The sequence below is a fragment of the Aedes albopictus genome, chromosome 3 (assembly GCF_035046485.1).
Source record: "Aedes albopictus strain Foshan chromosome 3, AalbF5, whole genome shotgun sequence".
In the NCBI taxonomy this organism is placed as follows: Eukaryota; Metazoa; Arthropoda; class Insecta; order Diptera; family Culicidae; genus Aedes; species Aedes albopictus.
Window position 1 is genome coordinate 41,073,830 of NC_085138.1, and position 13,712 is coordinate 41,087,541.

Sequence of the window (13,712 nt, forward strand, 5' to 3'; positions counted from 1 at the left end):
AGTCGAATTCTCTAACAATTAACTTAATTTTTCAAATTTGCATTTGCACAAAGGTGTTTTTTAATGATTTCAACATTTTTTATCACTAAATACCAAAAATTATCTAAATTTTTATCACATTCGCTTTCTCAACAAGTTGTCTAAGGAATGCCTTGATCAAAATTTGGGAAAAATCGATAAAGGCATTTCCACAACATTTTTTCGGAGGTCAAGTTTCTCATTTTTTAAGGTTTTCTACGGAACATAAGAACTACCACACAGTTTCTTAGCTTTCCTGAACGCATTTAATCTAAACAAACTTATTTTTTCAGCTCATTCGATCCTTCAGATGGCAAAGCTTGTCATACCACAAAACGAATGCAGTAAACAGTAATTAAGACATTCGTTTGCTTAACGTTTGTTGCTACTGGTGTTGTTGAGAAATTTGAAACAAAAATTTTTGTTTTGAGAAGGCCCGTAATGGTGGTTCTTGATCAAATATTCCAGTAAAAATTACTTTTACCAATCGAGAAATATCTTTTATTATCGATACAGCAATTTTTATTGTGTTTGGAAATCAAATATTTTATCTGTGAGATTTTTTTCTTTTCTACTATGCTACATTTTTTGACCACTTTGTGCAACTTCAAATTTTAATCATCTAGTTTACAGAGCCCTATTTTTTAACTTTTACCACAAACATCAACAAAATTGGTATTATTTGCTTCGTTAGCATGTGTACTATAAGTGCTAGAAGAAACTTTTTTGGATATTGTGCTCAAATTGAAATGGCAGGTAATCGTTAGTGTATTTATAATTTCTGAAACAGTCTATATCTGTGGTGATTCTGGCTTTCTCAGTCTAGGGAATCCAAACAATTAAATTTGCATTTCTCGACGTTTCGGCCTGATTTATTTGGCGTCTTTCAAGGGAAAAACGATATGACACATTCTACCGTGACGTTACAACGTTTTGACGCATTCGTAGTCAGATTTTCCTCCATAACTCATGAAAACGAGCGTAAACCGCAAAATATTTTTTCATATTCGGATTCCTTGTAAAATTTCTGATACATTTGACCTATTGAACATTTAGTTTTCATTAGAAAAACGTGTTCGAAGTGCGTATTTGTAGCGTGACGTTACAACGCGCTAGAATCCGACCCTCTCTAACGCGCTACCAACATCTTAAAAAATCTGCTCGGATTTTTATGATATTCTGATTTTTTTTTCCAGCATTGAAATTTATTGGTTTGTTCTTCAATTCTATGGAATAAAACATTTAAATTTCGGATTTGTTTTTGAATAATCGACTTTTACATTTCGTGACGTTACAACGCCCGTTCAGTTTCAAACAGGGTTCTGCTCGCGTTGTAACGTCACGAAAATGTACATAATGTTAGAATCAGAATAATCAGCCAAATTTACCCGAATTTGTGAATATATCATTGCATTATCTTCAGTGCTTCAAGGGGGACTTTATTCTATTGAAAATCCGTTTTGTGATAAATGGCTCGGAGGGCCAAGTTATTGCTATCAGCAGTATGAAAACTCCTTCATGAAGGTTAATGGTACCCATCTTCGGCCTAGTACCACCCATATTCATCTAATATTGTCCCAAAGACTAAACGGTTGATATTCATTACTTCACACCGCCAGATATTTGGATTTTGTAGCATAAAACTAATCACGCCGTCGAATTAAACATTTTTTCTATAATTTATGCAATGTCATTGATTCAATTACAAACGCTTTAAGATGTGCGAGCAGTTATTGAACCAAAGACATACCTGAGGATCTGCCTACCACATAGGGGCATCAATTTCTGTGATTCCAGAGACAAATAGACCTAATTCTGACAAAAAAAATCCATCCTATATATGTCAGAGTCATAATTACTTAGAGAGTTAGTGTCTTTGGCAAAGTTGTTTGATAAGTCAAAAACTTACAGCTTATTTACTATTGGATGTGAGATTCAGACACACTGGGCGACGCTTATTAAAAGTTTACAATAGTTTAGAATTCCTCAAAAAGTTTTCAACAAATTTTGATTAGTTGAGAAACTATTTTTTGGCAAAATCTTTGGGTACTTTATAAGAAGTTACAACATGTTGAATATTTTTTGAATAAATATAAAGTGCATTATTTTTCAAAATTTCAACTACCACTAGTCAGTTAGAAACTTGAACCAAACGGCTTTTAAACTGAAAATTCTTGACAAGATAAACCATTTTTCCAAAGACATCAACATTCTAAAAGTCTAAAGTCTAAGTAATTAGAGTCCCGAGATATATGAGTTTCAATTTCGTAGGTGTTACGTCTGTTTGTCGGTGATTCTTGTTACATCAAAAACAGATGTAACACTGACCTTATATCCATCCCATATATTTAAAGATCCTAACTATTTGGACCGTTGGTGTCCTCGACAAAATTGTTTGGCTGGTCAAGAACTTTCAATTGATGGGCCGTATTATTGTCGCGCTTATCTTTTATTAGAGTCCTGCGGCGATCGTACGCTCGCAAGGCATACCGCCGCATGACAGTCGCAAGGCAAAACAAAAGAAAAAGTGTTCCCGCCAAAAACAAAAGCACGTGGATTTCGCGAAGTGACAGATGTTTTTGAATGTATTTGTGACGAACGGCAAGAGTAGCTCAGTGGAATGAGTGTTCTTGCTGTCAAACCCCATATAATGGAATTATACACTTTTAAATCTGGTGACGCTGTTATGATTAGTGACTGTCGCGCTAATATCAGAAGCCAGAGGCAGATAATCGCCATATTCTGATTTTTTTGAGAGGTATAATATTTCAAATCCTTCCACTAGGAGGCACTAGAGGGCATACTCATTTTTAGTTTTACTTATCTCATCTTGTTATCTGTTATTTTTACAATTTTGGACTTGATTAATTAGCTCTACACAAAGATGGAGCGCTTTAAGCAGAATCATATTTTTGACTGTGTTCTATTAACTCTTATGTATATCTAAGGAATAAGTGAATCAAATCAAATCAAATTTTGAAAGTTAACAATTATATATTGATCTTTGATTACAATTTGATTTGAATACAATATATCCAAAGTGAAAAAAGTTCCAGCTTGTAGAATACTTTTCAAGAAATTCTAATCCCTTCCCGGGCAGAAAAGAATTACAAAACAATTGCAAGTTTTACCATTCAAAAAGAATGACTGAATGGTAAAATTTGCCATTGGTTTGTTTGAAATAAGTGCCAAAAGGGCAAAAATAATAACTGGTATTGTTCTGTGAAATAACTGAAGAATGGCAAATTTTGGCATTACAATGGCAAACCAAGAACAAAAAAATTGAAGGTTGAGAATTGCAAAATATACCATTATTGAGTTATTGAAAACAGAACAATATCAAAATTAGTTTTTCGCCTGTCAACTATCCAGAAGTTACAATTAGAATAACCAAAATTCAAATTTTGTCATTATGTTGTTCTTGATAAGTGCCAAACTGCGATGGTTCATCAAACTCGTAAAAGGTTAACAATATCTCACCAATTGCAAAATTTGTTATGATAGCAAAATAAGACATTCACTAGTTATTCTTCCAAATTTGATAAATGACAAGCGAATGGCATATTTTGTTATGATATCATATTATGCTATTCACATGTTGTTTTAAGCTATTCATGAAGAACTCATGAATGACAAAATAAGTTATGACAATAAAATTTGTTATTCTTTTGTTTTTGGTTTGCCATTCACCTCTACCCGGGTAGAACTACGTTTGTCCAATTCAGAAGCCGTCCAAGCCAGAACGATTTGGTCTTTTCCACAGAACTTTTTTTCGTGACGTTACAACGCAAACTTCAACCAGGTGAAACTCAGGCTTCCGTGAACCGATTTTCTTTTTTTAAGTCTTATTTGAAAGATCTTCTCGAGTACAAAGAGCATACAAAATTTCATATTTGTAACGTTTTCGGTATTTGAGCTGCTGGAGTTAAATAACCCCTGTAATCCCATCAGACCCCCTTGTAGGCCTCTGAAAACCCCCTGAAACGTCCCTGAGACCAACAGCTACTCCTCAACATTAATTCTATAAATAAAAACTTAATTCTCTTTTCTCAAAAGACATAAAAAGAATGCATAAATTAAAAGCTTGAGCTTAAGCTTGAGTTTGATAGACCGCCAGTGGATGCCACTCCAGTATCGCCAGATCAACTACACTCTCACAAAGAACCAATGAGATTCCTGCCGGGGACTGGCAGGAATCTTCAGTGTGTGAGCGTTGGTGATTTTCTATTTTTAGGCGACAATGGTGCCTCGTGGGTTCCGGGTCATTTGGCCGGATGCCGTTTGGCCGAACGCCATTTAGTCGAAAGGGTCATTTGGCCTAACGCCGTTTGGCCGAATGCCGTTTTGCCGAAAAAGTAATGATAAACTTAAGTGATCCTGCCACTGTTTTCTATATCAGTGTGAGTCGAAAGAACAGCCTATGATAAAAAGAAGGACAAATCTCTGCTAAAAATATTCACAGTTTCAACGCCAGCTAATCCCTTAATTGTAAAACTAGAAAGAATAGCCAATGATTAAAAGAAGGAAATATTTCTAATGGTCATATTGGCAGCTAGAATGTAATCCAGAGTTAACCCATGCTTAAAATACTTTTGATCAGAATTCGGCCAAACGGCATTCGGCCAAATGGCCGGATACCGCCTGCCACGTCAGGTTGCAGGTCAATGTGAGGTAGGCAAAGGAAGTGATGATTGTAATGGTTTGTATTCACAGTAGATCGAATATACCTGTGCGTCTACACAAATTAATGAAGATGTCGGAGTGTTAGTGGCAGAGGCAGAGTGGTTGGCAGGGGTTTCACTCATTGGTGCGTAGATGCCAGGCGTAAGGTGACAGATTTGTGTGATTAGATTATCACTATGAAGCTAATGCAGCACAGTTCGTTTAATTGCATAGCTCGTAGGTGTTTTCTGATAGATTAACACTGTACAGTGAAGTTGGGAGGAAGATAAACAGCTTTTAAACCGTTTCTGGTTCTAGCGATGGCTATGAACATATGATTATTCATGAGTTGTAGTAGAGAGAAGGGAAAAAGTATATAGAAAGATGCAAAGTAGAAGGAATGGGACGGGCCAGAGATTGAACGCAGGACCTTCTGCATACGAAGCAGTAGCGGTAGCCACTAAATAGACCACCAAGCCCGTCAAAAAGGTGCATAAATTAAACCTGCATAAAAGAAGTTTCAGTGTTTAATAATTGGTGTAAACAAATGTTAGTCTGAGCCTGTTGCCCAGCGAGCGACAGTACCTTGTACGCCATACCGAGAATGTAAATTTTTCTGTTAAAAGCACACTCTTTTTCATGCCTTTCTTGTGGATTTGACATATGAGGTCATCAAATCAGCTACTGAATTATTTTTTCTACAATATTTAGAATAGTACAATATCGGTATTTTCTTCGAAAAAATGTTTTGACCAAATTTTGCCCGGCAATCTATATAAATAAAAATGGATTGGTGTTTGTATGTCACGAATAGGCTTGGAAACGGGTCAACGGATTCAAAAAATTCTTTCACTGTTGCATTTGTAGAGGGCTCCGACGTGTTCGTGCGAAAAAATAATTGGGAAAAGTGACCGGGAAGGCAAGAAAAACGGTAAAATCTGTAATTCCATTCTGAGGGGGCTTTTCTACAAAACTGGCTGTCAATAAACACAGTAGGCAGGCAGTACAACGTTTGCCGGGACAGCTAGTCTATCTATCTATCTATATATATAAAAATGAGTTTGATGTCCCTTTGAGGCAACAAAACTCACGAACGGGTGAAGCGATCAGCATGACTCTTGCACGGTTCGATTCGTAGTCATGGTGGCTGCACACCAAATTTTTCTTCAATGTTCCAGCAATTTTTTTTGCTGGATACAAATCAGCAATGGACTATTTTACTGATTATCAGCGTTGTTTCGACATTTTGCTGAAGCTCAGCTTTATTATTTACTGAATCTGTTTCAGCAATTCACATTTTTGCTGATAATCAGCAATCAATTTGTCAGTCAGCAACCGATTTTACATTCCGCCGAAAACCAGCAAAACTATTTACTGAACGCATATCAGCAATGCGAATGTTTGCTGAACGCCAGCAAACTGTTCAAGCTGTCAATCGCAAATGTCAAAGGAAAATATTTCTCAACGTTCCAAGCATCGGCTGCGAGTTTCTTGTTGTTTGTGCTCGATTATATTGAATTTACAAAAATAGTGAATGTGTCTCCAATTTCTATAATATAGATGTAAAGCTGAAAGTGTCCCAACAGAAAAATGGACAAGTATGCTATTATTCTATAATTCAAGTTATTGTGTTTGTTATGATGTTTTTGTTTCCAGGACGATGATCATTTTGCGGACAATTACATCGGATCAATAACATCGGATTCTGATGATTCTGCAGCTCAACAACTGTTAAGCTAATCAATAAATAAACAATCATGAAAAACGTTCGATTATTTTTTTTTTGTGAAAACAATCCCCGCAACAGAAAACGTTGCTGGAAATACCAGCAATAAATATATTGAATATTCTATCACTGATTTATCAGCAAGCGATATATAATTTTACTGATTGTTCAGCAAAAGAGCTGTCAATTTGATCCTTAACCAGTTGCTGATTGACCAGCAAACTGGTTTTTGGTTTACTGGTTATCCAGCAAAAGAACTGGCATTCTCGAGAGATAAAGTTTACTGAATCATCCAGCAATTTTTTTGTTGCTGGAAGAATTGCTGAAGATGCAGCACAAAAAAAATCAGCAAAATTTTGCTGAATAACAGCAATAAAAATTTGGTGTTTGTGTTTATAAGTAGAAAAAGTTACGAAAATCATTTAAAAAGGTCTGAAAATATTGAATGTTATTAATTTTAATGAGCTGGGAAGAAAATCAACACGATCAAAATAAAACCAATCTAGAGTGCCATGCTGCAATAACCTTAACAATTGTCAAACCACCATTATTTGGCAAGACAAAGTTTGCCGGGACAGCTAGTTATTAATAAAAGAGATCCCTCAAACAACGCTGGTGTGGAAACAAAAACTCTCGTTGCTAATACATATCTAGAAATTGACATCTTCAACAAAATCGCTGAACTGTCCATGTTTTGATAATTTTTCCAGTTTATCGCAGTCATGTAATTTTTATCACGGATATCTTATTTTTATTACGTCTACATGTAAAGCAGGAATTTATCTATAAAAATATTCAACAATTGGCTTCTTTAGTGGTGTTGAGCAGGGATGCCAGATGATTTTTCCAAAAATCTGTATCAGGATTTTAGAAAATCTGTATTTGTCTGTATTTAGAAACTGTGACTGAAAGCCAAAAAACACAAAGTTTCCGTAAATCCTGTCAGACCCCGTTAGAAATCTGTGGGTTCAACATGTAAACAACATGTTTGTGTCCCGAATTTTGCATGAACATTACTATTTGTAGTAAGTTTTCACTAAACGGTGTAAATAGCAGAACGTTATGGTTTTGAATAGTAAAATAAATATGTTTATTCTTAATAATTCTGAACTTTTGCGTCGCCGGATTTCTGTGAAAATTCCTCCAGGGATTCTTCCAAGAATTTTCCCTGAGACTTTCCTGGGAGTTTCTCAAAAAATATCCTGAAACTGATTAACGGGTTTCCGCAGAAATTCTTTTCGAAAATCCTCATGGGATTCCTTAAAGGATTAAAGAGAAAATTCCTTCAGGGATTGCTACATAAGCTATGCTTGTATTTCTTAATATATTTTTTTAAATATTTTTGGGGAAATTCCTCCAAATTTTTTTCAGGAGTTTTTCTATAGCATTTCTCCGAAAATTTATCTTCATGAATTTCTTCTCACGCGTGTTGAAAAATGCAATTCCAGGAGATATTTTTCTTTAACAAACATTCAGAGATTCTATCAGAAATTTAGAAACTTTCAGTTTGTATGAAGAATTAGCATTAGTTAAAAAACACAAAAATAGAGAGCTTATAAAAAATAATCTTCAAGAACCGTACCAGAAATTTTTGCTTGAATTTCTTACTAAAGGATTGCTCCATGTTTTTAGAAATTTTCTCGGGATTTTTTTGGAAATTCCTCTAGAAATTCTCGAAAGATTTTTCTGTAAAGTTCCTCCAGGAGTTTATCCAATAGTTCCTTGAAGTATTCCTCTAGGCATTAACCTTTATCCAGGGATTTTTTTTTTTCATTTTTATCCAAAAGATTTTCTCAAATTGTTGGGAGAATCTTTTAAGCTTTATTCAAAGATTTTGTCTAGAAATGTTTCAAAGTATATTTGTAGAGGGTTCTCCAGTTCTTGTAGGTTTCTCAAAGATTCTTTGAAAAATCTCTTTTTTTATTTCTTTATTGGTTCTCTAAAATATTCTTCCAAGACATCTCTTCATCAACTGTACAAGTTTTTTTTTTCGATGAATCCTTCAGAAGTACCTCCAGCAGTTCTTCTAAGCAAGGATGGAAATCTAACATTTTGTCGTCAAGCATCGTAACAAACTTCGGTCCGAGAATAATGATTCGCTCGGCATGTGCGGGCACGATGCGATCGTTATCATGAAGTCGAAATGATAAATTAGTGATTTCATTCACTTTTTGAGCATTCTTGGTGATTTAACTTCCAGATATGCTTATGAACGTATCATTTCGAATCATGAATGCGGCTTACGGGTGCATAAGTGGCAAACAATGTGATGAATAAAATTTATCATGACTTGTAACATGATCCGATAACGGGTCATCACGCGATAAAGCGTGCATCAGATGCTTTAATTGTTCTGTGATACGAGCACGGTGTGAGGCGTCGGCATCATGCTACTGCAAGAACAAGGCTATCTTGGATTATTCGTATCCTGTATCATTTATCGCTTGAAGTGATTTTCTGCCATCCTTGCTTCTAAGGATTCCTTCAGAAAATCCTCCAGGGAATCTTTAGAAACTCAATGAAGGATTTCTTAAAAAAAAAAATCACAAGTACCTTTGTCTGCAATGTCTGCATTTATTAAGGGATTTCTTTAGGAATTCCTCCACGGATTTTCCACGAATCACTGTAGAAATTTCTCAAGGATTCTTGCATTGATAGAGTTACTCCAGAAGTCTATCAAGATTTTTTTTTCATTTTTTCTAAAAAAAACATGAGGGAGTTTCTGCAGGAATCACTGAACGAATTTCTCAAAAAATCTTGGAGATCCCTGGGAAGAGTTTCCGAACAAATTCCTTTAGGTTGTGTGAATAATTTACTTGAAGAATTTCAGAATTTTTATTTTTTCATATACTCCATGAAGGAACTTCTAAATTTTGAAATCTTGATGAAATCTCTGGAGATAAATATATCTTCACATACGAATTTCTAAAGAAATCTAAGCAGAAAATTCTGAAAGAAATCTAACTCTTAAGTAAAGTAAAGTAAGTGGTAAGTAAAAAGAAAATCGTGTTCAGTACTGTGCCTTTGAATTCCACTAAGAATTTGCATCCTTTGACAGATACGTATTTCGACATCAACTGTAAGGTCGTCTTCGGTATCTCGTACTTGACTCGACTTCAATCAAGTCTAGTCGAGACAAGTGCGAGACACTGAAGACGACCTTACAGTTGAGGTCGAAATACGTATCTGTCAAGGGATGCAAATTCTTAGTGGAATTACTTGTTTTACATCATAGAAGAAGAGCCTGGAGAAACATTTCGGGAAATCCTTGGTGGAACGCATTACAAAACATTTGCAAAGATCCCAGAAATAAATTCTTCAGGTATTTCTTGAAGAATTTTCGTAGAAATACTCTGGAAATATTCCTGAATGAATTTCTCAAAGAATCCGTGGAGATATCAATGGAGTTATCCATCTAGAAAAAAAAATCGATAACTTTTTAAACAAATCTCCAGAAGAGTGTTTAAAGTTTTTCTTGCTGGAGTTTAAGAAGGAATCCTTAGAAATCTATTCAAATGAATTCCTGGTGAAATTAATCAAGGAATATCTTAAGAATGCCCTCTAGAAATTTCTCAAGGAATCCCTGCAAGAATTTCTTTAAAAAAAACCCTTCCCATTACACTAGTTTACAAAATAAAACGAAAGTCGTGAACTTCTGTCAACGACCAAAATTTTTGACGCACAATTTATAAAACAAGCAAACTTGCTGAATTGTTGCTTGATAATGGTAATGATAGCTGAACTAAAATTATGCTCTACCAGTGTACGCAGAATATGCCACCGCAAGCGAAAAATAGGCAACAAAGGAGGCACGGCAACAACGCTTTGTTTTTTCGTTAGCAGATAATGACAAAATCGCTCCCGAGTTTGTTCACAACAAAAACGGTAGGAATATTTGTCTCGTTCTATTCACATCGTGATTTTCGCATTGTTTTACAACTGAAACTCGACTCTGAGGTTTGCGAGAGTCTTAATTCGTCCAAATACTTATGAATTCGATGATGTGGGTCGAAAATTTCAGCAGAAAATCCGAAATATCGGCACAAGCACGGCAAGCGATGTTTGTTTTATTGCTCTCATCGCCTGACATGCGTTTGTTGCGGAGCGCCTTTGTTACCAACATGCACCGCTTAGGACAAAGCGTTTGTTTTTCGGCGTGATCCGTTTTTCATACCCTGTGCTCTACACATTACTGTATAAATGATTTTTCAATTGAGAAAGTAGTCAATGTTCGACTTTCCTCATCGGTATTAACAATGATAAATTAAAACACTTTTTAAAAGTTTAACAAGAAATTTATTCGACAAGCATTGATTCCTTAACAAAAGAGTTTAACAAAACATTTTTCTACATCTTATTAGGCTGATGTATCGATAACCATATGTTCCTGTACAATGTGCTATTCACTTGTCAAATAAACGCCTTCACACCGTCATAGTTTGATTCTGAACTTTGTTCGGATAATGGGATAAATCATGGCTAAAACCGTTTAGACAACCAAGTTATTAAAGAACCAATATTTTAAACAAATCACATAACAAAAAACAGAATAGAATAATGATTGCCAAGAGACGTAATCAACGTAAAATGAGGCATTTATTTATTATTATTAGTCTGTAATAAGATATGTTGTACCTTGATTATTAAATTTTTTTTATCTTCCGGAGCAGTTCGATTGTACGAGACGCTTGGATCGATGCATTTGACATTTTAGTGCTGTCTGTTTATTGAATATTGTTCCCTCAGTCACCTAGATAACCAAACAGCATTCAGAAGTCGACCCATTGCAAGTATCCCAAAACCTCCTTATGTACTATTTGTTGTAGATTCCATGACAGAAACATAAATAAAAAAATTACTAAATGGATCTTAGACTGAGTATGAGTAGATAACCTTAGCAGATGTTGTGAATGCACCATGTCCAAGACCATACCGCACCACATATTGCCAAAGATTTATAAAGATCGATATTTAATAATAAAAATAAAAACATATTCATTTCGCAATTTGTACGTCTGGAAACAATATCTCCAATAAGTACCAACACACGGTAGAATGTCCAGCCTCAAAAAAAAATTTGGGAGTGGTGCAGCCAGATTATTCGCAGTCGGTTACGTGTCAGGTGTGTAGATATTGAGGAGGTTTTGTACATGGCAATCAACTTAAGTTCAAAGCGGCACAAAGCATCGCTTTGGTTGACAATGCGAGTTATTTCTTACAATTTAGCAGTTGCAGAGCCAAGTTTGTTCGTTTTTAAGAAAGAAATGAGAGAAATAAGATGGAATAATGGAAAGGTCTTTGTAAAGCACTTTGGAAACTTTCCAAATATAGCTTAAAACAAGTTTACAGTTGTCAACTGCTCAGTGAAAAATGTAAATAAAATAAGTAGGTTAATACACACACTCTGTAATATTTCTACGTTCAATAAAAAAAAATACTTTTTGGCCGCATTCGATACAATATTTCTCACCGTGCGATAAAAAAACTGACAGCGAAATCAGAATGGAAAACACGTGGTTTGGGCTGAACAGCTGTTGAAGTATAAGGCGTTGTTCAGTTGATTACCGCGTGCTGTGCTAATTCACCACTGCTGAACACAAGTTCGGGAGTGATCATTATTTAGTCATGGAAAGATGATGTTTTGCTTTGGGTGCCACAACTCACCATCTCTAGGATGGCGCAGATAGGAAGGCATGCGGCTGGCAATCTACAGGTCTCGAGTTCTAATCCGGATTTAGGTAATTTTATATGTAATTCTTATTTCATAATAGGTGTTCTCAACATGAGAGCAAATAACTACTCTCGTGAGAGTTCAACATTTTTGCATTTTATTTATTTTCAGTCATTTTTGCCAATGATTAATAACAACTTTCTTGTCATTTGTAAAATCCTTTGAACAACAAAAAGTTAAGTTGGTGTACAACATGATGCTTTATAACTTCTCCAAATTTGTGTGAACAAAACCCGAACATAGATTGTACGTGAAAATAATTCAAATGTTATTCAACATTATGCTGAATTAATTCGTCATAATAATGCCTGTTAAATGAGTGATGTTTAGTTGGGTTGTTCTTCACGAATAAAAACTCATGAGTGTTTCTGTTTTTGTTTTGCTTCTTACTCACGAAGCAGGCGGGTGCGAATAAACTCACGCACTGTTTACTCTCGGAATCGTGAGTAAGCCTTGTGTTGGCTTTACACTCGCGAATTGCTTCATGATGAGAGTAATTCCATCACTGGCAGACGCCCAGCTGTCAAAAGGTGATTTCATAAAATCTCTTCAAAATTGATTTTAGGTACCAAAATAAAGTTTAAAAAACTGAAAAAAATGATAGTGGCTCAGAAAAAGGTGCTCTTTCGTATAAAATCAAAAAATCAATACATTTTGTAAAATTGAACACCCCAATTGCGCTCGATGATTTCCAAAGATTTCTCCTAGATCTCCTACCAGGTTGAATCCTGTAAATCCAACCTATAATTCTGTACAGATGCGTCCCAGAATATCTCCGGATATTCCTCACGGTATTCCAGTCAACATTCCTCTTGGGATTTCTGCAAGGATCTAAAGATTCCTCTCGGAATTTCTCCACCCGAGATTCCTTCGTTTATTTCTCACGAGGATTTTCCTGGGTTTCCATGAAAACGTCTCCTGGTCTACTGCCAAGTTTTTCCCTGGTATTACATCAGGAATTCCTATAGGCATTCATTCATCGATTTCTTCCAGCATGTTTCCTACGCTTCCTCCAGCTGTTTTTCCAGAATTTCTTTCGGTATTCTTTCTAGAATTCAGGCCCGTGCACAGAAAAGGCGACAAGGGAAGGGTTTTTCTTAATTTTGGGAAAGGGAGGAGGGGCGCCTAGTGTATGGAACATCGGCAATGGGAGGGGTTTAACCCCCACAACCCCTCCCTTGTGCACGGGCTTGCTAGGATTCCTCCATTGATCCTTTAAGGGTTTCCACACATTCCACGCGTTACGTTTTGCGCGAGGATCAAACTTTTGGTTCCAAAAATGGTTATGTTGTTAAATACATGCCAACCAGTACATCAAACGATCAGATATGATATGCTTTGTAAATGATAATTGGAACTTTTTACTACAAGAAATATCAAGAAATGGAGCGTAACGGCACACCATCGTAGAAAGGCTAAAATATAAACGACTCATAAGAAAGTGATCATTCTTCATAAATAATTCGTGAACAAAAGAAGTATTTCAGTCCAGATGGGTTGATACAGTTTATATATGGAACGATAATTTTCGGTCAGTTTTTACCCATTTTTAACATAAAAGTAATTAAGTGTGTA

The 13,712-nt window shown here is 35.6% G+C and overlaps 1 protein-coding gene across 2 annotated transcripts in view; it reads left to right on the plus strand.

Moving 5' to 3' along the window:
* The window catches only part of LOC109406843 (lachesin), a 291,521-nt gene that overhangs the window by 243,652 nt on the left and 34,157 nt on the right, over positions 1–13,712 (plus strand). The window lies entirely within an intron of this gene.